At 42.1% G+C, this 27,446-nt stretch overlaps 1 protein-coding gene across 2 annotated transcripts in view; it reads left to right on the forward strand.

Annotated features, from left to right (window-relative positions):
* Positions 1 to 16,611: 16,611 nt before the first annotated feature.
* Positions 16,612 to 27,446, forward strand: part of PAK1 (p21 (RAC1) activated kinase 1) — a 133,714-nt gene continuing 122,879 nt past the window's right edge. For both annotated transcript variants that reach the window (XM_058545538.1, XM_058545540.1), the window contains exon 1: positions 16,612 to 17,008. The gene's annotated coding sequence lies outside the window, so the exon portion shown is untranslated. The remainder of the gene's footprint in view (positions 17,009 to 27,446) is intronic.

The following is a 27,446-nucleotide window of genomic DNA, read 5'->3' on the forward strand; positions in this document are numbered from 1 at the left end:
ATCCCTGCCACCCCATCCAGGACAACTGGCCTCCAGCATGTGCTTTAACACTTCACGGGATGGGGAGGTCACCACCTCCCGGAGCAGCTGGTTTTATCTTTGGACTTCTCTGCCTGCTAGAAAGTTCTGGCAATGAATCAAAAATCTGTGTTTCAGAGGCTCCCACTGACTGGTCTTAGATCCACCCCTTAGTTTCACACGTTGCAGTTTGGAACCCTCTTCCAGGTCTGGAAGACAGTCATCAATTACCCCTTGTGGTGGTCCCAGAGGGAATCAGCCTGTCCTTCGGGTGACTAAAGTGCATATGCATTTTTCTGAGTCAGCCAGTGATTTGTAGGAAGCGTTGCCAAGCCAGATAACTCACAGCTGCTTTTCCAGGAACCAGAAAATTACGTATCTCCAGTTCCATACTGAATTTGAGAAACTCATTTTATTGTTGTTTTTCCCAATAAATTAATTTTTGCCATTATAAATCTCACATGATTATTAAGGAAAATAAAGAAAAGTAGAAGGAAAAGAACCTTAAAAATGGAAATTGGGTCACGATTAGCCCTGACTTTCTTGTTTTGGCATCTCCCTTTCAGGCTTGCCCTGAATGCCATTCTTTTGAAATAATCCCTACAAGCAGATATGTGTGCTATGCCTCCAGAGGTCTCTTGGGTTGACAGGCTGGCTGCTGCCTGGTGGAGGGGGGCAGCTGTTGGTCAACCCACAGCCCCTTAAGGACAGCTGACGACAGGGACTTAGAGGGAACAAGAAGTCCTCATGAAGGATCGTGATTCTTCTGCTACCTGAAGGCACTTTAGGCCAGACCACTTCAAGCTATGTGATGTCAGAGGGGACAGACACCCCACTACAGCAACGATTGGTAAATTTTTTTCTGCATTTTCTTTTTGGTAAAATATGAAGTTCTTCCGGAAATTCTACTTCTGAGAATCTATCCTAAGGAAATGATGAGAGATTTAGATGGCATTATGTGTCTATCATTATTCATAAAACTTGGAAACAAGCTAAAGGTTCTACAATAAAAGTTTAGTTTAAAAACTATCTGTAAGTGGGGAGGGAGTATATGGGAAATCTCCATACCTTTCCCTCAATTTTGCTATGAACCTAAAACTGCTCTAAAAAAAAGAAGTCTTGAAAATAAACCATCTGTATGATTGTATATTCTGTGCTGGTTAAAAGTAATAAATGACATTTACAAAATCTTTTTAATGACATGGAAAAATTCTCAACATAGAGTGTTAGTTGCCTAGTATATGACTAGCATGCAGTTCTCAAATAAATATTTGTTGATTGAAAATTGAAAAAAGCAGAATAAGAAACTGTACATCCAGTACAGTCTCGATTATATAAATATTTTTGTAACGAAGTGAAAAAATACTTATCTTAATGAGTGACACCAATAAATCTCATATGGAGGAAACTGTCTTTGTGAAAACACTTTGAAATGCCCAGCTCAGATTAGGGGAAGCTGCTTTGCATGAAGCAAAATGAGGAACTTGGTTTATTGCTTGTGAACAGGATGGGGAAGACAGGAGGTATTGGTCAGCGCTCTTGCAATTGCAAATTTAACTCAATCTGGCTTACAGAAAATACCCAAGTATCTAGTTAGACAGGGTTGGATTCAGGGACTCAAACCTTGTCATCTGTATTTGAGTTCTCTCTCCATATCTTGATTTGTCTTCCTTTGTCTTGATTCACTCTCAAGCAGGCTCTTCACGTGTGGCGGCAAAGATGGGCACTAGCAATGCTAGGCTGACCTTTCTATCAGCTCAGTGACCCCAGGGGCAAGAGTTCTTCACTCACAAAGATTTCCCACAAGCCTATCCCTGAATAGCAGCCTGGCCAGGGAGATGGAATTCGCAGATTATCTGGGCTTGGTCACTTGTTTGGATCACTGGTATAGGGTGCAGTCAGCCCTGCTCAAGTCATTTGCAAGTTCCAAAAAGTAATTTGCTGGGTTCCTGGCATGGAGCTTCTAAAACCCTTGGAATTTCCTGAGTGGTAAAAGTGTCTTTATTATTCATGAGTCCCTTGGATCACTCCTGAGTTTATGCTGATGAGAGGATGCATGGCGGGACCCTATGTAGCTTCAGGATGGAGACTGGTCACCAGAAAGACCAACCAGTGATTAGAAGATTGGCACTTTGAGCCAGCCCAACCTCCAGGGAGCGGAGATGGGTTGGAGATTGAGTTCAGTTGTGTGGTCTATGATTTAATCAATCATGCCTATACATGCCTTATAAACCAAGAAACTCCAGTAAAACTTTGGACACCAAAGCTCAGTGGAGGTTCCTGGTTGGTGAACACATTGTTGGGAAGATGAGGTGCCCTGATTCCATGGGGAGAGGGCACAGAAGCTCTGTGTTCAGGACCCTCCCAGATCTAGCCCTGTATGTCTCTTCATTTGGCTGGTCTGATTTGTATCTTTTATAAAACTGTATTGTAAATATAGTGCTTTCCTGAGTTCTGTGAGTCATTCTAATGAATTATAGAACCCGAGGGAGGTTATGGGAATCCTCTGGATTTGCAGCCAATGGGTCAGAAGTATGGGTGGTTGAGACCCCACTTGCGACTAGTATCTGAAGTGAGGGCAGTCTTGTTGGGGACCGTGCCCTTAAACCTGTCTGACAATAACTCTGGGTGCTTCATGTCAGAATTGAATTGCTGTACACCAGATGACGTCAGGACAGTTGGGGTTGAAACAGAATAGGTTTAGTTCTGGATCCATTCACCACAGAACAGAGGACGAGGTGTGGAGCCAGGAGCCCAGAGGCCACTGGCTAGGGTAACAGAAGATGGCTAGGAAAGAATTGAAATTTTGAGGAGGGCTTTGGATTGCCACAAGATATGGAATTGAGAGTAGTCCAAGTCAATTTTATCTCAATATTTCAGAGGAAGAAGGTCCCCAGCTGAATCTGAGTTACATATATTCATCTTTGCTATATGAATCTGTGTTCACAGGTTTTCACTTTTATGAACTGATTACAGCTAGTTTTTCCAAGTGAGCAGACTTCTTTTACTCATTTATGGTCAGAGCTTGCTTATCTCACACATGTGCGTTCAAAGCACTTCCAGTCACTCTCGGAGCTACGTGTTGAAACAGAGAACGGAGGTGTTGGCTGATGTAGGATGGTGGATGTGCCAGGCGAGGGCAAGAGAAAGTCAAAGGGGCAAGATACATTACCCAGGTGTGTCCATTCTGTCTGAAGAAGCCAAAAATGCTGGAAAGTTCAGTGCTGTTTGTGGATGTGTGTTTGTGTGTGTGTGTGCGTGCGTGTGTGTGTGTGGTGGTGGTGGCAGCACACAGCAACTCAATGTTTTAGGGAGCAGGATGGACCCAGGACCATCAGCTCACAGAAATTAACATTCTTATTTCAACTGGCTCAGTTTGGTGAACGCTTCTGGTTCATAAGCCCATGTGTGAGTTGCCCTACAGGACGGCCCCTCCACAAAAATATATTAAGTACATTATTGTATTTTCCTCACTAACAAGCACTGAGAGTGGGTCAGCTCTTATTCCTTTTGTCTTTTTTGTCTTTAAACCAGGGTGAATAATAAACTCCAGTTTATTTTAAATAAATCTATTTAATATTGTATTATATTTATTATTATATTTTTATTTATTTAACTATATAAATAAATATAAATATATAAAGTATATATTTATTTACATTTATATTTATTTATTATTATACTTAATATTTTATTAATTTTAATAATTGTTTATTATTTTAAATAAACCTCTTTAAAGTGCACAATTTGATAAGTTTTGGCACACACATTTATCTGTGAAGCCCTTACAACAATCAGGAGCATAAACATATCCATCACCCCCAAAAGTTTCCTGTGCCCTTTGTAATCTCTTCCTCCCACTCCTTCTCCCATCTCCAGGCAACCACTGATCTTTCTGTCACTATAGATTAGTTTGCATTTTCTAGGATTTTATATCAATGGCATCATATACTATATATTCTTTTTTTGCCTGGCTTCTTTCTCTCAGCATAATTATGTTGAGATCCACCAATTGTTCATTCCTTTTTATTGCTGAGCAGTATTCCATTGTATGACTATACCTCAGTATGTTTATCCACTCGCTTGTTAATGAACATTTGCATAATTTGATAAGTTGTAACATATGTATACATCTGTGTAGCTATTGCCCCAACCAAGATACCCATCACTCCCAAAAGTTTATCTCCAGTGTTTGGTTACTACAAATAATGGTGCTATAAATATTCATTACAAGACTTTCTATGGGTGTATTCTGTCATATACTTTCTCTTCAGTAAATATCTAGGATTGGAAGGACTAGATCATATAGTAGGTATATACTTAACTTTTTAAGACGCTTCCAATTTTTTTTTGAGAAACTATTTTTCGAATCCAGTATACGTTTTACATTATCACTAGTAGCATATGAGAGTTTCACTTCTAAATTCTTGCCAACACTTGGTTTGGTCAGTCTTTTTAATATTTTATATTCTAAGAAGTACATAGTGGTATTTCATAATGGTTTTAACTTGCATTTCCATAATGGCTAATAATATCGAGCATCTGTTCATGTATTGTTAACATTTTTATCCATTTCCTTCTGTCTTTTCCTGTTCTTTATATGTAATTATTCATCTTTTGCTATATGAGAAAAATACTGTCTCAAATATTTGCTTATCACTGAAATTTCATATTGTTAGTAAATAATTTCCATTATAATTAATGTAATAACTATGTTTTTTTTTTAATGGAAAAGTAGGCTCACGCTTGATGTTAGTGTAATATTAATATTGAGTTACAACCTTTAGATAACCCTAAACTGTGTCACTTTATGGATATAAGGTGAAAAGTTCTGAAGCAACTGAGAATTTAGCAGCAGTTGCAGCATTGATGTTTGCCATTTCCCCATTTTTGGCAGTTCTGCAAATCAGTGTGATCTGGTGGTAAACTTTGCAATGAATTTGGGAATTGCTTTGCCCAAAATCAATGTGATTTTTGCAAAAGCTAAAACATTTATTTTGATGCAAGATGGTGGGCTCTGAGAACACGTGGAGTAGAGAACAACATAACTAATGCAATCTTATTATTGTCTCAGAGACTTTGAATGTTCATCTTTAAACAGAATACTCTCTTTGTATTAGGAAGCTTCCAAAAGTTGCATCATTGTCACCCTGGGCATAAAATCATTGTGTGTAAAAGCTGGCCCAATTTTCACATTCCAGATGAGGAAACTGAGGCCCTGGGAAGTAAAGTGACTTGCCCAAGGTCACTGGTGAGATAGTGGCAGTGCGAAGTTTAGGTAAGGTGGGCACTGTTCACTGCCCTCTATCCTGTCTCTTCTCTGAGTGAGAACAGCAGTGAATGAGACCATTGAGAGTGAGTGCTGAAAGGAGAATTAGAGACCACTAGATCTAATCCTCTTGTAAAATAAGAAAACTGAGGGCTGCATGAGGGAAGTACCTTGTCCCAGGCCATGCATAGTAAATTTGTTACAGAATGAAACTGAAATTTGGGTCCCCTGCTGCTCAGTTTTCAGGACGGCTGAGCAGGTCTGCTGCCTCTCCAGTGAATGAGGGGCCAGAGTCCAGGACTATGCACAAACTTTCATGGGGTTTGAGGAACTTCCTCATGGAGATGACAGGCATTCGAGTTGTCTTTGTAGCCCCAGCAATGAAGTGCCTGGCATCATCCATATTACCTCTGCCAAGGACTCTTCCATGGCAACCTAGTTCAGGCAGAGGCTGCAGGACCAAAAGGCTAAGGATGCTCTCCACAGCAGATGAAAAATCATGATACTCTGTCTTTCCCTGCATCATTCATTTAGCTATTCATCACTCCATCTATCCATACGCCCAATCCACAAAAGCTGCTCTGAGCATGATCCCTGCCATCGAGGAGCTCCCTGACTGTGGGACAGACAGACAAGTAAACAACTAATTAAGATAAAAGTATAATAAAGAGATAACCAAAGCATCATTGGAAAACTGAGGAGGTAAGTACCTAATCCACCTAGGGTGGAGGAAGGCAGAGAGGGCAGAAAAGGCTTCCCAAAGGTGAGATCATGTGTTAGGTCTAGAGAGATGTGTAGGAAATATGCAAGTGAAGAACAAAAAGGAGGAAATGCATTCCAGGGTGAAGGAACAGCCTAAGGAAAGACATCTGTAAAATTGTATGAATAATATGACCATTCATTTAAAAAAAATTTTATATTTATTTACATGTGTATACATATGAAAGGGGTTATACATTAAAATGTTAACAATAGTTGTTTATGGTGGGATTATAGGTGACCTTTTATTTATTTATTTATTTAAATTTTCAGTGTATATTTGTTTTGTTTTATAATTTTATTTATTTATTTTTTCCCCCAAAGCCCCAGTAGATAGTTGTATGTCATAGCTGCACATCCTTCTAATTGCTGTATGTGGGATGCGGCCTCAGCATGGCCAGAGAAGCGGTGCCTCTGTGCACGCCCAGGATCGAACCCGGGCCGCCAGCAGCGGAGCGCGTGCACTTAACCGCTAAGCCACGGGGCCTGCCCTATAGGTGACCTTTTAGAATTTCATTTTGCAATTTCCTCCATTTTTATCTTTCTTTTTTTTTTCAGTAGTGAATGGGTATCACTCGTGAAATAAAATAATAATAAAATTAAAAATAAATTTAAACCTTTTTCATAGGAGCTGTTCTCCCTTTGTTATTGAAAGTCCCAAAGATGGTAATGAAGGCTTTTGTCAAGGAAAGCTTTCTGCCAGGTTTGGAAAATTTTATTTCACACAGGCTTTCAGAAGAGCCTTTATATTAGTTTCTATATACAAACAAAAATTTCCTACAATTTGAGGAGGCAGAAAAATTCATGAGCAAGGATGTTGAACATAGCTATTTTTTAAAAAATTTTATTTATTTATTTTTTTCCCCCAAAGCCCCAGTAGATAATTGTATGTCATAGCTTCACATCCCTCTAGTTGCTGTATGTGGGACGCAGCCTCAGCATGGCCAGACAAGCGGTGCGTCGGTGCGTGCCGGGGATCTGAACCTGGGCTGCCAGCAGTGGAGCACGCACACTTAACCGCCAAGCCACGGGCCCGCCCCGAACACAGCTATTCATTCAGACATTCATTTAACAAATATGTATCACGTATCCCTTTGATACAGACAATATGAGACAATATGAGCCCTCTACACGTTGCCGAGTTGGATGGAATTCTTGGATGAAGCAGCTGAATAGAACGCATCGTAGGATAGAACGCACCACGCAGGGGACCTGAGAACAGCACTACTCTCCCCGTGCCCTCTCCTAGGCCCAGCTGTGCCCTTAGTAAATGAATGAATGGTTGTGAAAGCAGTTGGTAAAATGCAGTTGGTATATGCACTTTGAGTGAGTTGCTTTCTGAGCCTCAGTTTCCTCATCTGTAAAAGGGGGACATAACTCTTGCCCTGGCTCCCTCACAGGGCTGTTGAGAGAAGCAAGCGAGAAGAAAAGTGTTTTATAAATTGTTAAGGGCAATATAGATCTATGTAAAAATTACGATTTCAGATATGGATTTTCATTGATATTATTGTTCTTTGGACAGTAAACATTCTGATAACAAGGATTCTATTACTTATCTTCATAACCCTAGTGCCTATCACCATGCCTAACCCACAATAGACCCTCATGGCATCTCTATGGAGAGATAAGGACCTGGGCACACATTCTCCTCCCTGGACTTGCAGATGTTCACCCCGTTCCCAAAGGCTCCCAGCCCCTGTCTTGCTCCTCCACCAGCTGATCAACCTAGACCAGCTCCCACTGACTCTGCAGATTGGGTCTAAGCATGGACCTCTCTACCCCGCATCCTGGAGAGCCTCCTCAGTGCACTGGGACTGGTTCTGGGTTCAAACCACCCATTTCCATTTTTATTTTTATTTCTAGTTTAAAAAAATAGATTATCCTTAAACAAAAAAGTTTGAAGCACACACACACACACACACACACACAAACACACACACACACGAAAAATACTGAAAATCACAACCAACAAAGCAAATCTTACCTATAATTCCTGGCTTTAAAAAATTATATAAAGTGTATAAAAGTCCCCTTAACTTCACTCTTCCAATCCCCAAGAGTAAGCACAATCAACAATTTTTCCTATACTTATATTGACATATCTTATAAGTATTGTAAAAGACAAAAAATGAGGGCCAGCCTGGTGGTTTTGTGGTTAAGTTCACAATGTGCTCCACTTCGGCAGCCCGGGGCTTGAGGGTTCAGATCCCGGGCACCGACCGATGCACTGCTCATCAAGCCATGCTGTGGCGGCATCCCACATACAAAAAAATAGAGGAACATGGGCACAGATGTTAGCTCAGATCCAATCTTCCTTAGCATAAAGAGGAGTATTGGCAACAGATGTTAGCTCAGGGCCAATCTTCCTCACACACACACACCAAATAATAAAATAAAATAAAAGACAAAAAATGAGATCATAATACACAGACTTCTTGCAACTTGCTTTTTCGCACTCAACAACATATCAAGGACATATTTTCAAGCCAGTACATAGAGGTCCATTTAATTCCTTTTAATGCCTGCATAGTATTCTGCTGTATGGATGTATCATTTATTTATTTAATTAGTCACCTATTCTTGAATGTTTAGGGTGTTTCCAGATTTATGTAGCTACAATGCTGCAATAAACATTCTTGAACATCATGTATTTGTGCTATTTTTTTCTTGGTGGGATAGACTCCTAAAAGCGGTACTGCTACTTTTAATATTGCATGCTTTTAATATTATTAGTTGCTGTCAAAGTACCTTCCGATAAATTTATATCAGTTTACACTTCCACCAATAGTGTATGCGAGTGTCCATTTCCACAGATGATTGGCATTATCAATCATTTTGGTGTTCTTGAATGAATATTCTTAAGTCCATCAAACTGCATGTGGCAGAAATGATGGATTGGCTCACTCAACATCCAGTCCAACTGCTTTCTGGTATGTCTTCCTGCACTGGAGGCTGGAAATCTACAGCACATTTCCCAGACTTGTTTCTAGCTAGGGTCCACAAAATCAGATGCAATCTTGCAGGACTTGAGTTTGGAACTGAGTTAAGTAGGGAGAGGGGCAGGGCACAAGGTAACCATTTGTGCTAGTGTGAACTGCAGTGGAGATGGCAGTGTTAAGAGGGAGCCAGCATCCTGAAGAGGGGCTTCCTGACTGTGGTAGGGCCGCAACTCTCTTGGTGGTTCCCACCAGTAGGACTTGGGGAGTCACTCCTGAAAGCTCAGCCTGGAGACTTTTTCTTTAGCCCTCCCTATGATTCCTCAAGTGATTTCATACCCTGGTGTAAGTATTTTTATGTTTACACTAACTAAAAGGGAATCTATGAGCTTGTTTCCTATCCAATTGTGTGACATTGTCAATTATTAACCTCTCTGAGCCTCAGCTTCTTTATTTGTAAAAAGGAAATAATAATACGTATCTCTGGGGATATTCTGAGAGTTAAAAGGAAGGATGCAATCAAAGTGACTAACTCCCTCTGGGTTCAACAAGGCTTATGAGTGGTGGGTCCTTTTCCTCTTTCTTCTTTTTAGGCTCACCCATCTATAAGATCCAGCTCAAATGCAATCTCCTAATACCCCTGGGGGCAGGGTGCAGAATTATTGCTGTCTTCTCTGGGCTCCCACTACATTTAATTAATTCCTTTTACAGGTCATAACATGTTGTACTGTGATGTACTCATATATGTATTTATCTCTCCAACTAGCTTTGAGCTCTTTCTAGGCAGGGTGTTCATGATCCATCTGTGTATTTCCAGAACCCAGCCTGACACAGAGCAGGGAATGAGTGAAATGTCTTGGCTGAATGAGTTAGCTCTAGCCCAGCCTCACTGAACTCCTCAATTCCCACCCCTTGTCTCAACAGTTAACTCTTAATGCCCCCACTGGTATCTTAGACCAGGATCACTTGGCCACAAGGAACAGGAAGCCTTTTAAAGTAGCTCAAGCAAAAGAGGGTATATCAGTTAAGCTTCAGGTGCAGCAAACAGAAATCAGCCTAGCTATTGTAAGTAGACAAAGATTTACAGAGAAATGAGGTACTTATAAGGTTGTTGCAAATTTAGGAGTGAGTTGTAGGCTGGACCTCCAGGAATAACTCCCAGAACAACACTGCCAAACTGACCTGCCAGTGGAGGTGCCACCTCTTGCACAATTAGGGAGCTGGGGGATCAGAAGCCCACCAATGGAACTATTGATGTTCAAGAATACTCAACTATTGCTGCAACCAAGGGATGAGGCTGCTGCTGCTGCTACCTCTAGATAGAGATACTGTTGCAGAAAAACCGAAAGTCTCCATAACTGCTCTTCCCCAGCAGCAACAGCCAAAGCAGCAGGAAGATGCTCTCTGCTTCTCTTCTGCCTTCCCAAACTCGCATGAGTACCTCTGATCTGTGGAGCCTTCTCTCCCTCCCCTCCTGTATTAATTTTCTATTGCTCAGTAACAAATTACCACAAACTTAATGGCTTAAAAAAACACATATTTGGGGCCTTCCCAGTGGTGCAAGTGGTTAAGTGCGCGCGCTCTGCTGCGGCGGCCCGGGGTTCGCCGGTTCGGATCCTGGGTACGCACCGACATACCGCTTGTCAAGCCATGCTGTGGCAGCATCCTATATAAAGTGGAGGAAGATGCGCACGGATGTTAGCTCAGGGCCAGTATTCCTCAGCAAAAAGAGGAAGGATTGGCAGATGTTAGCCCAGGGCTCATCTTCCTCACAAAAAAACCCCCCAAAACACATATTTATTATCTCAATTTCTTTGGGTCAGGAATCTGGGGATGACTTAGATAGGGCCTTTGCTCAGGCTCTCACAAGGCTACAATCATGGTATTGGTGGGCTACATTATCTTCAAAGGCTGCCAAGCTCCCTCAAGTTGCTGGCAGAATTCATTTCCTTGCAGCTATAGAACTCATGGTGGCATGCTTTTTAAAGGCTAGAAGGAGAGTGAGAGTGAGTCTGCTTGTAGTCTCATATACACCAAGAACACTTGGGAACAGCGACACTCCATAGTAATGAGCTCGCCCAGTGCTTAGATTTTGCCTTTTAAATACTATCCTTCAAATAAAGGAATCAGAACTCCTTGGAGAAATGGCTGACTTGAGGGCTGGGTCAAAGAAAATACAAGAAGAGCATAGAACATCTTGGGCCAAAAAGCAAGGAAGTGCTCGAAGAATGATGGGGACATGTCAAAAGGACACCAAATGGTACAACCATCTTGGAAAACAGTTTAGCAATTTTTATGAAGTTAAATATACACTTACCCTACAACCCATCCGTTTCATGCCCAAGAGAAATGAAAACATATAACCGTACATGAATGATCATAGTAGCTTTATTCATAATAGTGCCAAACTTGAAATGCCCATCAATAGTTGAATGGATAAACAAATTGTAGTATATCTATACAACAGAATACTACTCAGCAATAAAAAAGAAGTACTGAGTGACACATGAAACAACATGGATGATCTCAAAGACATTATGCTGAATGAAAGAAACCAGACACAAAGAAGTACCTACTGTATGGTTCCAATTATATGAAATTATAGAACAGGCGAAATTAATTTATAGTGACAGTAAGCAGATCATTGATAGGCAGGTAGGGGACTGACTGCAAGGGGCACAAGGGAACTTCCTGAGACAGAAGGGGTGTGGCAGTGGTTACAAGGGATATACATTTGTCATAACTTATCATGCAAAACACTTGAAATAGGTGTATTTTTATTATATGTAAATTATATCTCAATAAAGTTGATTTTAAAAGCTTGAGCAAAAGATCTGAACAGATACTTCACAAAAGAGGATATCCAGGGGTCAGCCCAGTGGCGCAGCGGTTAAGTTCACATGTTCCGCTTCCGTGGCCTAGGGTTCACCGGTTCGGATCCTATGCTCAGACCTACTCACCGTTCATCAAGCCAGGCTGAGGTGGCGTCCCACACAGAAGAACTAGAGGGACCTACAACTAGGATATATAACCATGTACTGGGGTCTCTGGGGAGGAAAAAAAAAGAAGAAAAGAGGAGGATTGGCAACAGATGTTGCCTCAGGGCCGATCTTCCCCCCACCACCAAAAAAAGAAAGAAAATAAGTTTAAAAAAAAAAGAGGATATCCAAATGAGCAACAAACTTACAAACAGGTTTTCAACCTCATTAGTAATCAAAGGGATGAAAATTAAAATAATAATGCAAGATCACTACATACCTGCCTGAATGATTAAAATAATAAAGATTGATAATACCAAGTATTAGTGGGGATATGGAATAACTGGTGGGAGTGTAAATTGGTTCAATTATTTTGGAAAGCAGGTTTGCAATTATCTACTAAAGTTGGTTTTACAATGTGAATGTATAAATGAAACCTACTTAGTCTGTAGCAGACATCTCTGGTACTTGTTGTCACATTCCCTTAGACCACCTCTGAGTTCAGCCGCAATTGTGGTGAACAGTTCCAACTCCCCTCATGCTGCTAGTGTGTCACCTCAAATGTACACTTCACATCTTTCCTTATTCTGCCTCTGGACCTTCTCTGACATCTGTAGTCACTTGCTAGACTTGCAAACAAAGCCACAACGTCTAGGGGAGTCAACAGCCCTGGGGATAACCCTCACTCAATGAGAGATGGAAGCCAGTAGACAAAAGCTCTCATCTTCCAGGTGGTCTATTCTGGGAGGCATTCTGTATGCTTCTCTGAAGTTCTGACAGAAGTGAGAACCTCAATAACACACGCTACATTGGCTTTCCCTTTCTCTCGTCTCATTCCAGTTTCCTAGGATTGGGAAAATAAACTACCTACACCGAAATAAACTACCTACACCCAAGTATTTATCTCAGGCTCTGATTTTGGGAGACCTAAACTCAGGTAGTTGAGACCAAGAGTTATCCCAGAGTAAAGACCCTCAGGATGGGATTCTGGACTGAATCACTCACTGATCATACGGCAACAAGGACTCTATTGTTGGTGGTAAGTTGAGCAGTGATAGACCCTGACATGCTGTGCTGTCCCAACAACCAAGCTCTTCACTCGCGGTAGACTGGAAGCACAAGTGGAAGGAGAACATCAGATTATGCAGTAACTGTAGCACAGGGATTCTCAACCTTTTTAATTTAATTTAATTTTAAATATTACCCTCCTAAGGAGAGAAATTAAATTAAATTTAAAGTATCCCAGGTGGGGGGTGGTCAAATGGTATGAACTTCCAGTTGTAAGATAAATAAGGTCCTAGGGACGTAATCTACAGCATGGTGACTATAGTAAACAATATTACTTGGTATATTTGAAAGTTGCTAAGAGAGTAAATCTTCAAAGTTCTCATCACAAGAAAAAAAAATTTGTAACTATATGTGGTGATGGATGTTAACAAAATTTATGGTGATAACCATTTCACAATATATACATGTATCAAGTCATTATGTTGTACACCTAAAACTAATACAATGTTATATGTCTATTATATCTCAATAAAAAAGTACATAAAAATAAAGCATCCCTGGCCAGAGAAGTTAAATACTAAGGAATAAGATTTTGTCAAATAGGGTTGAGATTTGGAGGCCACAAACCATTGTAATATCTAAGATATTTTTTCAGTTTTCACTTCCTTTGGGGAGATGTTGCCCCCATTGAGAATGCATGCTCTAGCACTTGAATGGTATGGGGGTAATGTTAATTAATTTCGTAGCATTGGCTTGATTTTGTTAACTATCTTAAAAGCCTTGAAGAAAGAGAATTTCAGGCTCAGGTCATCCACCTGTCAATTCAGGACCAGGTATGAAAGCCAAAAGAGCTCCATGGAAGATTTTTTAAAAACTCTCTTCTCTTGAAGCTGGAAAGCAGACTATGCTGAAAATCAGGCCCAGAATGTAATAGTTAGGGTGGCAGAGATCCTTTGACTGTTCTCTTAACGCTAAAGCCAGGGTTCTTGTAGGTGGGAGTGGGACCCCGAGGCTGGGATGGAGATATTTGGGTGGATGCAACTGAGAAGCTTGCACCTCTAGCAAGTAGCCCTCTCCCACTTGTTAGGATAGTGCAGCCGCCCTTGATCTGAGACTGTTTTAGTTTCCTATTGCTGTTGTAACCAATTATCACAAATGTAGTGCTTAAAACAACACATATTCATTATTTTATAGTTCTGGGGTTCAGAAGTCCAAAATGGGTGTTACTAGGCTAAAAGGTGTTGGCAGGGCCCTGTTCCTTTCTGGAGGCTCCAAGAAAGGATCCGTTTTCTTGCCTTTTCCAGCTTTTGGAGTTGTTTTTATTCCTTAGCTGGTAGCTCTCTTCCTCTGTCTTCCAAGGGTGAGCGGAGTGCTTCTCACATTGAATCACATCTCACATCTGACCTCTTCTGTAGTCTAATCGACTTTTTCCTCACTCTTCTGCCTCCCTTTTCCACTTTTAAGGAACCTTGTGACTACATTAAATCCATCTGGATAATCCAGAATAACCCCCTCATCTCAAGATCCTTAATTTAATTACACCTGCAAAATTCCTTTTGTCATGGAAGGTAACATACTCATAGGTTCTGGGGATTAGGATGTGAACATTTTTAGGCAGCCATTATTCTGCCTACACAGAGACCATGCAAAAACAGTTTCGTTTAGAATAATTCACTGTCGGTGTAAGTTATTTAATCCCCCTTTGTCTCCATTTCCTCATCAATAAAATGGGGGAATAACAGTAGTTTATCTCAAAGGGTTGTTAGAGGTTTAAAGGAGATAGTGCTTAGAATAGTATCTGGCACATAGTAAGCACTATGTGAACATCTATTAAATACATTTTTATAACATTGATTCTTACTATGTGTCAGACACTGGGGATCCAGATAGCATGGACAGGAATATGACTTGCTTTCGAGGGGCTCAGGGAGTCAGATACACAAGTACAGTTACCACACAGTGTGCTACACGCCATAAAAGGCAGGGAAGTACTACGGATTACAGCATTGTGAAGGCTCAGAGAAACTAAGAAATATTAGTCAAATGAATAAATGAACATGACATTTGAGCTGGACTTTGTAGAATGAATGAGTGTTGGCCAATGACATAAAGAGAGAAGAGCCCAGAGAAATGAAGAACTGTGTGTTCAAAGAACATTAAGTAGTATTTCAGTGTGGCTGGAGCAAAAGATAACATGTGTGAGAGGAAGCTGGAAAGGCTGTTGTTAAGCACCAAGGTTGTACAGTGCCAAGTTAAGGAGTTTGGACTTTATCCTAAAAGCAACAAAAGCCTTTCAGAGTGTTTAAACAGTATTTAAAAGTGATCATCATCAGATTTGTGGTTTTAAAAAGCTACCCTGTATGTAAGAATGGATTGGATTTGGAGAGGCTGAAACCTGCTCCAGTTGTCCAGGAGGTAGTGAGTGAAGAGAAGGGCAAGGACTCAAGAAATATTAAGGAGACTCTACAGGATTTGGGGACTAATTTGATAAAGGTGTTGAAAGAGGAAGAATGAGGGCTATGTCCATGTTTCTGGCTTAGGGGACTGCTGGATGGTGGTCCACTCACTGAGACCAGGAAACAGCATGAGTCACAAGTTTGGTGGAAAATGGTAATAGGAATAGCCAACATTCCCAAGGGTTTAATACGTGCTAAATTGTAGTTATTACTATTAGGGAAAAACTGGGGCTTAGAGAGATCAAATTAAGGATACTCAGGTACTACTTATTATGGAGAAATTGTGGCTTGGAAAGGTTAAGGTCCTATCACTAACATTTCTACAGCTGGGATTTGAACCAAGGCAATGATTCCCTTAGCCACTAACGCTGTTTTGGACTTGTGGAATTTGAGGTACAGTCGAGTATGCAAACGACGCTGTCCACGAGGCACTCGGAAATACAGAATCTGAGCTCAGGGGAAAGGTTTGGGTTGAATGTAGCCTCAGTGGTAGGAGAAAAACGGGAAAGGGAACCCATTTATTTCAAGATAGTTCAAACCTCCATTGTCATTTCTTTGTCTCCCTGGCCCTCCCCCCGCAAAGAAAGCAAATAGTATAATAAATGTCTGCCTTTGAGGTCACAGGAGATGAGGTAGTTTTCAAATTCAGCTTTTGGCAATGACCCAGAGGATTCTGTGGTGCTTTGTAACCCGAAGACCACAAAACCAGGGGATTAGCTGTCTTTTTTGACCCTGACTACACCACCAATGCCTCCAGAAATCGTCCCCAAACCTTCCCGGGGACAGGGCACGTCAAAAAAAGCCTGCACCGGCAGACAGTACGGGGTGAGAGGCGAGACGCGGGCGCAATGACGTCACGCGGTAGCCGGGTGATTCCCCACCATCTGGCGTCATGCGCCGATGACGTCATTCAAGGCGCTCCCCATCCCCCTCGCCTGGGTCGGCCTCGCTCACGTGTCTGTCCGGTCCTCCCCGCCCCCTCCCACCTGCGGGAGGCGGGGCTGGCCGGGCTCCGCCGGCGCCGAGGCCTCGCGGGGGAGGGGCGGGGGCCGGGGGAGGGGCGGGGGCCGGGGGAGAGGAGGTCGGCCCGGGCCGGCGGCATACAATAGCGCGGGGCGGGCGGGGGAGGCGACCCGGCCCCGGCTGCATCTGGAGCCCAAGGTGCCGGCAGCACAGGAGACGCCCCTCATTGCGTCCCTCGCGCCTCCCTCACCGCTCTGCCGTCCTACTCCACAGACGCTTCCCCTCGGACTCCTGTCCCCTCTTTCACGCGCTCTCAAAACCCTTCAAAGAACCGTCTCCCCACCTCCTCCCCCAGAGTCCGCCCGCGCCCCCTCAAGGCCCCACCCCCCACCGCACCCCCTCAGCCTCGTCGCCCAGCTCCCTCCGGCCCGCCTCTCGGTCGCTGATCCCCCCTGTCCTGAGGGGACTCCCGGCACGAGCGGGGTGGGGGAGGCGTCGAGCGCGCGGCGGCGGCGGGAGGGAGAAAGTGAAGCGGCTCCCCGTGCGCTCCCTTCCCGGCTCGGCCGCCGCCACCGGCTGGAGGAGGAGGAGGAGCCGAGTAGAGCCGAGTGAGCGCGGAAGGTGAGAGCCGGCCTCCCGCCCGGTACCCCCGGCGGCCGGGCTGCCCGGCGGGGCGCGGGCGTGCTCGTGGGCGCGGGCGCGGGGTGAGGGGCCTGGGCCCATTCATTCCGCGCGCCGGGGTCGGGCGGGCGGCCGGGGGCCCCAGGTGAGGCAAGGCGGGGCTGGCCGCTCCTGTCGGACCAACAAAGGCCCCCTGCACCCCCGGCGCGGCCGCCGGGCTCAGGCGCTGGGGACCCCGGGGACCCGGGAGGGGGCAGGGGAGGGGCCGGGAGCCCCGACAGGTCCCGGGCGCGGAGCGACTCCCTCGCGAACTTTGCAGTCGTCCGGCGCTAACCCTGGGCCCCCACGGGGCAGCCGAGCACAGGGGCGTCCGACTCATTCTGCCTGGAAAACGCACCCCTGTCCGGGCCTGGGACTCACCTGGAGGGTTCAGCTCCTTGAAAAACACGACTGGATGGTGCTTGGGTTTGCAGCCCCTCCCCCACCCCGGGTACTCGGCAACTTGTGGAGTTAAAAACACAGGGAAAGGAGAATTATAGCTATTTTATGTTCCTTTTTCCATTTCAAAAGACATTATTATAGCCTTTACTGTCTTGAATATTTTAACAGCAAAAAATGCTGGGAGTGTTTTGGAAGAATACTTGAGAAGTTTTGGGTGTTGGGAGCAAAGTGCTTGTTTGTTAAACCCCTTGGATAACTGTCTTAGACTTTCCCCTCCAGAACTGTGAAAGGTGAAGGGAAGAGTTAGTACTACGGTTACCAATAAAAATTCAAATGCATTAGTCTAGCCTTTATTTTAAGAATTGTTCCTGAGAAAATTGTTTTAGTTTTTCCTCTTGTGTTTTTGGACTCTCACAACTTTGTCAGGAGAAAACAGTCAACAGTACACGGTACATAGATGCCTCATTGGTCTCACCTTGTGACTTCACCTACTTCCTGTGTGACCTTGGGCAGGTCACTTCCAGCCTTAAAGCTCCGGGGGTTTGCATTTATGCCCTAGAAACAGGCAGGTAACAAGCGCCTACTCAGCCTTCAAGACTCCACTGAAGAACCCTCTCCACCCCATATGAAGTCTTTGCTGGCATTCACCCCCAAACTACTCAGGCAAAACTGACTTCTCATTGAGGCCCTCAGAGGCCTGGTAGGGTTTCTACTACAGCACTTGTAACATTCTTTGTTCCTATTTGGGAAATCTTAAACCAGGTGCATATGAAATCCACTTCACCTCACCTAGAAACTCCACTGCTCCAAAACGGTTTTGGGAACATAAACCCAGAAACAGTCTCTGAAGCTTGTCTATAACCTTACCTATAGGGGCTCCTAGGTCTGGCTGGTAAATTTGCTTTATTCAGTCATTCATTTACCCAACATTACTGGAGTCTGGAGAGCTACTCTGTTTCAGGTCTCCTGCTAGAACTATGGGGGCTGTTCAGACATTCCTTGTCTTTATAAAGAGCTCAAAGTCTAGTGGGTGAGGTCGGCATGTAAACAATGAAGGCCTGCCCTAATCTCTGGGGGACTCCCGTTGTACAGGGAGTAGGGTGCAATAATTGAGGCTGCTGGACCTGCTTTACAAGTCTTGTCCTGGCCAAAGTGAGTCCTGCAGGGAAGGTGGTGACCTGTCTCTCATTTATAAGACAAAAAGCTTGTTCAGTTCAATTCAATATCGTTTACTAAGCACATTATGAAGCCCCGTGTTAGGCTTGGAGGAAGCAGTGCTTTCTGAAAGGCGGGCACTATGTCTCCAGAGAGATCTTTATAAAACAAAACCAATCACGTTTTTTCTTCCCACCCTTGACTAGTCATTACCTAAAGATAAGTTTTCAAACTCTTGAACATGAATAAGAAGCTCTCAGAGATCAGACTACGGCCTCCCTTTGCCCCTTTACTTTCTGTTAACTCCCCTGCCATCCTCTTTCTCATTTCTACTTTGGCACGTGCTGTTCTTTCTGTTCAGAATGCCGGCCTCCTACCCCCTACCTGTCGGTGGATAAGTGCTTGTTGGACTTCTGGGCAGCAGCACCTTAATCTCTTCTCCTATTACTTCCTTAGAATGAGTCGCTCTTCCATCCTCTGGTTCATGTATATACCACTCTTACAGCTCTCCAGCCCTCTATTGCAATTATTTGAGTTTATGCCTGTCTTTTCATTAACCTGTGAATTTCTTGAGGGCAGGATCTGTTTAGTTTTAGTGCCTAGCAAAGTTCCTAGCACTGAGTAAGTGTTTGAAATGAATGAATGAATGTATGAATGAAGAAGCAAGTCAAGACCCATGAGACAGAGGTTACCTGATCCTTTGGGTTAGAACAATAGCTCCAAGTGTTGTGCCTGCACCAGCAACATCAACATAATCTGGGAATTTGTTAGAATTGCAAATGATTTGTCCCATCCCAGACCTACAACTGAAAAACTCTGGGGTTGGTGCCCCAAAACCTCTGCTTTAACAAGCCCTCCAGGTGATTCTGATATCTGCTAAAGTTTGAGAACCACTATGTTAAAAGATCTGCTCTTGATAAGACCAGCTTCTTGCCAGGTCCCTCCCTCCCTTCTTTTTTCTCATAGCACTTACTGCTTGACATTCCATTCCATTCCATTCTATTCTATTCCATTGCATTCGTTTGTCATCTGTCTTTTGCCGCTAGAATGAAAGCTTCCTGAGAGCAGAGAATTTTGTCTGGTGTGTTCACAACTGTAATCCCAGTGCCTAGAATAGTGACTGCATATAGCAGGCGCTCAGGTATTCGTTGAATGAATAATATGATCTAGTATCGTTTATTGCCAGCTGCTACATTGGGGTTTTATTCAAGAATAGTTCTCAGAATGAAGAGGAACCATACTTCAATATACAAATCTCAGTGGATTGTAACGTTTTTGGGGATTGATTTTAGACTGAGCTTTTCTTCCCTATTACGTCTGTCTTTCTCCACCAAAGTTAACTTTTGCCCTTTTAGCCAAGACCTGAAAACTGCTGTTGAAATATTCTAGGCCAGGATTGTTTCTTGGGAATTTGCAACTTGGTTTTGCCTGTCTAAATAAGCACCCCAACTTTTGAGCGTTTTAACTTGAAATTAACTTGAAACTGTCTCTTCCAGATCTCCTGTGGTTTTTGTCTTTCTCCAGTGATACTCGAAGCAGTACAAGGGCCTGTTTGACTCCACACACAAATTTCTCTTCCTTATGAAGCTCTTAAAATATTTTGTTTCTTTCACTTTCTTATCAACCTAAGATACCATGTCCAGGTTTTTTCCTTTCCTAGCTTCCCTCTGAAAGATTGGCTTCATTTGTTCATCCGTTTATTTATAAGCACTTATTGAGTCCTTCTTTACCCTGTGCCAGGCCCCATGCTGAGGGACAGGATGTTCCAGTATACAGAGGATGTGGTTGAAGTCCTTAAGGAGTTAAAGATATTACAGTATGGTGTGAAAAGTGCTGAAATGAAGGGATAAAATAGAGGGATAAAAAAAAAGTGATATATACTCATAAAGATAGGAGAAAGCTGTCCTAATTTTTTCCCCTCAATTTAGGAATAGTTTATCAAACAAGCATCATTTTGATAAGCAGACTTTAAAAAATTTTGATTAAGAGGTCTGTAGCTTTGTTGGGGAAAACTAAAACCAAAATCAAGGTAGAATCAGCAGTTGCTAATTTGAGACAATTCTCAATTCCATTGTTGCTGGTTTTAGTGATTTTCCTTTCCCCCTTTTTTATCTTTCTAAATCATAACAGAAGTAGGGAAAAAACTTTTTTTTGGTGTAGTAAAGGGAGAAGTTTAAGGTTATCTAAAGAATATACTGTTTCATAGATGTCATTTTAATTTCTAAGGACTAATGTTGTAATTTGCAGGGGGAGAGGGGGTGTGTGTGTGGATAATGAAACCTGGAGAAAGTCAAGAGACCTTAATTTAGTCTCTATATTACTGCATGACTTTATGGAAGTAATTTTATCTCTACTTTTTGTCTCAACTGTTGTAAAATGGAGATAGTAATAGTTGTTATGACTAGGTTACAGGATTATGAAGCAACTAAATAAAATATTGAATATAAGGAAAGCTTTGAAAAATATAATTTTTTAGCTAGTTGTTAGGTGGTGGTAAACTTATTAACAGTAGGTTACATTATTGAACACCTGTTATGTACCAGACACTATGGACGTCTTCTCCCGTGTTCAAAATAAGCATGTAAAATGATTGCTAGTATCTCTATTTCATGGATAAGAAGTTTGAAGCTCAGACCGACAAAGGGAGCTTGTTCAAGGTTTTGCTGAAAGTAAGTGGCATATCTTAATTCCAGTTCATAACCACCTGATACCAGCAGTTATGTGTTATTTTTATTGCCAAGGTTGCTTTAATTTTTCTGTTGAGAGGATATAGGAATATTTTGCAAGTATATTGCTGTGAGAGTTAAAATTTTTCTTCATTTAGCCTGCTCTCTTTTTTGTGCATACAAAGATTGGTGAAGACAGATTTACATGCATTTCCATTTATCATTCATAGAGGGAAAAGAGTAACATCTTCCCCTGGTGTTTTTTGTTCAGTGTTCACAACAACCCTGTGAGATAGGTATTTCCATTTTATGAGTTAGAAGACAGGATCATAGAAGTCTTGGTTTGCTCAATGGCACATCATTAGCAAATGACTGAATATTGGTTTAAAACTACATTTTTTGAATCTAAATGTAGTACTTTACTTTCGCCACTACATCATATTGCCTTTTAGACTCTATCAAACTGAACTTTGGGGCACTGAGAAATGTCCTTTTAGTGCTTCCTAATCTCTTTAGCCTCTTCCCTCTATGAAAATCCTGATTGAAGTCCACGGTTTGAACTAGAAAAAAATAATTGTTGATAAAACTCTGTGTCAGATGGTCATGATGTTGCAGACTTAGAAGATAACACTTCTTTACTGAAGCTGAGAGATCAGACTTTATTCAGTATTCTGAGTCACCTGAATATTCATTTCTCTTTGCCATCTTAAATTTATTAACATAATGTAATACATTTTTCTGTTCTTGTGTTGTTAAGCTTTCTCTCTCATGAATAACTTCCTCCACTTTCCCATCCTAGTCTTTGAGATGGGGGAAATCATCTGTGTGCTAGGATCCTCCAGATTATCTCCTCTTCAAGAATAGTGTAGTAATAAGTCTATAAAGAACCAGAGGTTCGTTGATCCCTCATTAATATGATTTTATTTTGTATTGATTAATTCTCTAAAATTGATGTAAGTCTTAGTTAGAAAACATCCATGATGTCTTGGCACTTATTCATGGAGTCAGGGTGAGGTAATTTGCATGCAGCATTGGGAAATTCCTTCTTGTTTATGGGGCTTTCTTCTTCTGATTTTCCACTTCTAGTCCTCTCCAGTGTCCCTTTCCTTTTGAGACTAAGTGCCAACTGAGGCTGGCAAGAACATTTTTCTCCTTTATAGAATCTGCCTTTTGAATCTTTTGGGGTGATAAATGATAGTGACAGTACTCTATGTGTGGCTTCCACCCTCATCTGCCTGCCTATATCTTCAAGACCCAGTTTTCCTTATTCTCTCGCTGATTCCCACAAAGCTGGGATTGATGTCTTCCTCATTTGAACCCTTGACCGCATAGTACTTTGGGTATTGCTGCAGCATTATTTATCACCTTCTAGGGAAGGAGATAGAGGTAGAAGGAAGAGTATTAAATTTGAAGTTAGGCGAAGACCTAGATGGACACTTGTTTAAATCTCAATTTCTTCATTTGGAAAGTAGAAATACCTAACTCACAGAGTTGTGAAGATTGATAATATATGTGAAAATGAATTGTGAGATGTTAAGCTTACATCTTAGATGTTAGGTAGAATTGTAATTTTATGACTACAATTATGTATAGCAGTGGTTTTCAGTTTTGGCTATGCATTGAACTACTTGTGAAGATGTAAAAAAAAATGATGCAGTTGCCTGGGCTCTATCTCAAGTCTAGTTAATCAAAATCTCTTGGAATTTCTATTTTTGAAGGTTTATAGGTAATTCTGATATGGAGCCAAGGTTGAGAAGTACTGCCTTATATTATAATAGTTTGCATAAACGTCTTGTGTACCTATTATATGAAAACTAATGTTTTAATTGTCAGTTCATTCATTGCTTAACACATATTAAGCATCAGGCATTGTCACGGGCTCTGAAGAAACAGATGAATCGTATCTGGTCCCTACCCTTAAGTTTATAGTTGAGAAATAGATATGTCCATAGACAGTTATACTATATTGAGACAAAAATGACAAATGGAGATACATGCTGCTGCTACATGAAGACAGAGGAAAGGCATCTACTTCACCTGAAATGGGGGTGGCCTGGCAAGCGTTCTTTTTTTTTTTTTTTTTTTGTGAGGAGATCAGCCCTGAGCTAACATCCGCCAATCCTCCTCTTTTTTTGCTGAGGAAGACGGCCCTGGGCTAACATCCGTGCCCATCCTCCTCCACTTTATATGGGACGCCGCCACAGCATGGCTTACCAAGCAGTGCGTTGGTGCGCGCCCGGGATCCGAACCAGCGAACCCCGGGCCGCCGCAGCGGAGCGCGCGCACTTAACCGCTTGCGCCACCGGGCCGGCCCCCTGGCAAGCGTTCTTAATGGAAATGACACCTAAGTTGGGTTCTGAGAGATGAGCAGGGGTTAACGAAGCACAGTGGGGGAGGGATAGGAAGAGAGGCGAGAGGAAGGACCTTCTTGAAAGAGAGAGAGCAGGATGAGGGCTAGAAGGCTTGAGAGCAAGTTTGGGGAATCCTGAGTAGTTTAGTACACTTAGAGGATAGGGTGCAAAGTAGGGAGTGGTAAGAGCAGAGAAGAAGGCTGGGCCCAGATGATAAAGGGCCTTTTGTATAGTGTACAAAGTACTTTCACTAATATTATCTCACTCTATTCTTTCAACAACTCCCTGGGTTAGCTAGGCCAGATATTGTTTTATCTCCATTTTATAGAAGAGAAAACAGAGGTTGATTGAATTCCTTGAGGCTGTACAGCACAGCTGTGATTTGAAGCCAGGTGCTTCTGACTCTTGAGCTCATGCTTCTTCCGTTACACCATAGCTGTCTTATACCTTTACAGTGTGATGAGGATCAGGTGAGCTCCACAGATAACTGCACAGCAATTTGTAAGCTATAAAGTGCTTGACTGATGTTGGCTATTAGTTGCGAGTTTGGACTAAGTGACCTATAAAAGTACTTTTAACTCTAAGATTCTGAGGGCATTTCCTAGGATTTTCCTTAATTGCTGAAAAAGATATTTTTTTTTTAGGAGTTGGTAACCAGGGTCCAGCAGGCTAAAATATTGTCAAGATCGTCACTCTTCCAATTTGAGTGTCTTTACTCAAACCCCCTTGTTTGTTTTTAAAATGTGTATGTTTCTTTTATTATGAAAGTAATACATGATTCTCATAGAAAATTTGGAGACTAGAGAAGAATAAAAGGTAAAAAAAAAAAGCCAAAAAACGAAACCCATTAAATCCATCAGAGTTTTATTGTAGAAAGATAACCAATAGTAGCATTTCATCTATTTCCTTCTAATCTTTTTTAAAAATGAGTTTCGAATGGTGATCTCCATGTTTCCCAGCTACTGCCTCCCCACAACCTCATTGTACGTTGGGGATAAATGAGATCAGGAGCAAATCAACATCATCAGCCTCGTTACAGCTGACCTTTTACTGGGGACTTGCACAGTGCCAAGCACTTTACATTTGACTTTTCATTTACTCGAATTAATCCTGTAAGAGAGATGCTGTTTGGTACTCATTTTACAGATGAGGAAATTTAGGAGCAAGGAGATCAAGCTGAGATTTGAAGACATTTTTTATGATTATTACTATGTGACCATGGCAAGTCACTTAACCACCCTGAGCCTCAGTTTTCCTTGGCTGTCATATAGATGTTTTAAATTTGATGCCACTTCCCGGCTCAAATATGACTGATTTTTTACCTTCTCTCCTCCTCCTGGTCCCTGCCTTTACCTTTTCCCTGTAATACAGGTCATCGTCCATCAGTAACAGTGTTTCACTATGGAAACAATTTTTTTTTTTTTTTTTTTTGCTGAGGAAGATTCCCCCTGAGCTAACATCTGTGCCAGTCTTCCTCTATTTTGTATATGGTTCTCCACCAAAGCATGGCTGCCAATGAGTGGTGTAGGGCTGCACCAGGGAACCGAATCCAGGCCACTGAAACGGAGTGCGCCGAAATTAACCACTAGGCCACGGGGCCGTCTCTGGAAGCAATTCTTAATGGGCTAGAGGAGCAAAATTGAAATTTCCAGGTTGGCGGATGGGTGGAGAGGGACCTGGTATAGTTGGAAGGACTCTTAGTCCCCCCTCACCTATTGGAGGATTACTATTTTATAACATTGTCTTCCATTTAAGATTATTTTCCCATCTGGAATTATCTGACCAGCCCAGAGTCTGAGATTTTTATTTGGTATCAGGATAGATTTTGCTTGATTAGTTCAGGAAGTTATCTATATATAATCTGCAGAGTAACTTTAAGCAAAAAGCCAGATGAGCAAAGGGGGAAAATTCATAATGATAGACTTTTGAAAGTCCAAGTTTCCTAAGCAGCCTAGAGACAATATATGTTTAGGGTTTACTGTTTTCAAAACACTTTCATATACCATCTCATTTAATTTAATTCTATCCTTAAGGCTTCATTTTTATCTGTCCATAAGGAGAGAAGTTAAGTGGCTTGTATAAGTGCCTGTAACATAGCTAGGAGTTTGCAGATTGGCATCTTTAATCCATATCTTGTGTCTCCAAATCTTGTGTTGGCTCCTGATCATTTGAGTGCTCCCTTGACCAGTGGCACTTCCTTCATTTTCCTTTGACTTTTAAAAAATTCCTGGTTCCTTGGAAAATGGTAAACGCTGTTTACAGCTTGCTGTCTTCCCAAAAATCATGTTGTTTCTGTCCATTGCCACTTGCCAGAGAATTGTCTGAAGTTGATTTTGTAAAGGTCCTGGGCCAGTTGGGAACAGCTGCTGAGTATAATATTCTTGTTTGTGGGCTGGTAGAGCAGGGGCAGAACACACTTGCACATACGTACAAAACCAATACATCTCTACAGTGCTATTTATCTATGCCTTAATTAGCCTACAAATATTTATTGATTGCTTCCTATGTGCCAAGCATTCTGCTTAGTACTAGGGTTACAATCATAAACAATACAGAAATGGTCCTTGTCCTTTCTCTTATAAAGCTTACATTCCACAGGGGAATACAGAGAAAAGCATTAAATGTACAAATAAGTAGTTGCAGATTTTGATAAGTCCTAAACAAAAGAGATAAACAAAGGATTGATGTAGAGAATTTTGGAGTGATAAGCAGAAGGCCTCATTGAGGAGGTGATGCTTTTAAACTAAGATACAGTAGATATTAGTCATGCAGAGAATGGGGTGTAGAGCATGTCAGGCAGAGGGAACATTTTAAATGCACAAAGGCCCTGAAAGTAGGTAAAAGTTTAGAGCTATGCTTCTCAACGTGGTACCTACTAACCAGTGTGACTGTTGAGCATTTCTAATGTGGCTGGTTCAAATACAGATGTAAAAGTGTAAAATACATACCAGATTTTGAAGACTTACTACTGAAAAAAGAATTTAAAATAACTCATTAACTTTTTATATTGATTATATATTGAAATGTTAATATTTTTGATAAATTGGGTTAAAATGTATTTTCAAATGAATTTCACCTGCTTTGTTTTTGAGAAAGAGTGGCCCTGAGCTAACATCTGTTGCCAGTCTTCCTCCTTTTTTCCTTTTTTCTGCCAAAGCCCCAGTAGATAGTTGTATGTTGTAGTTGTACATCCTTCTAGTTGCTGTATGTGGGCCGCTGCCTCAGCATGGCTTGATGAAAGGTGCATAGGTCCATGCCCAGGATCCAAACCGGCGAACCCCGGGATGCCGAAGCGGAACACACACACTTGATCACTAAGCTACCTGGCTGGCCCCTCACCTGCTTTTTTTAACTTTAAAAAATACAGCGGCCGGCCCCGTGGCGTAGCGGTTAAGTGCATGCGCTCTGCCCAGCGGCCCGGGTTTGGATCCCGAGCGCGCACCGACGTACCACTTGTCAGGCCATGCTGTGGCGGCGTCCCACATAAAAGTAGAGGAAGATGGGCACGAATGTTAGCCCAGGGCCAGTCTTCCTCAGCAAAAAGAGGAGGATTGGCAGGGATGTTAGTTCAGATCTGCTCTTCCTCACCAAAAAAAAAAAAAAAAAAAAAAATACAGCTACTAGAAAATTTAAGATCACATATGTGGTTCGTGTTAGTGGCTTGCATTATATTTCTATTGGATAGTGCTGGTGTAGCTTGACATAGAGGAACTAAAAAAAGGCCATTATGGCTGGTGCATAGGCAGTAAGAGTGAATGGTACGGGATGGAGTTGGATGGTAGGAAGACACCTTTCAAAATGCTACCATGTGTGATATTCCAGTTA

The sequence above is a fragment of the Diceros bicornis genome, chromosome 7, assembly GCF_020826845.1.
Source record: "Diceros bicornis minor isolate mBicDic1 chromosome 7, mDicBic1.mat.cur, whole genome shotgun sequence".
Lineage (NCBI taxonomy): Eukaryota > Metazoa > Chordata > Mammalia > Perissodactyla > Rhinocerotidae > Diceros > Diceros bicornis.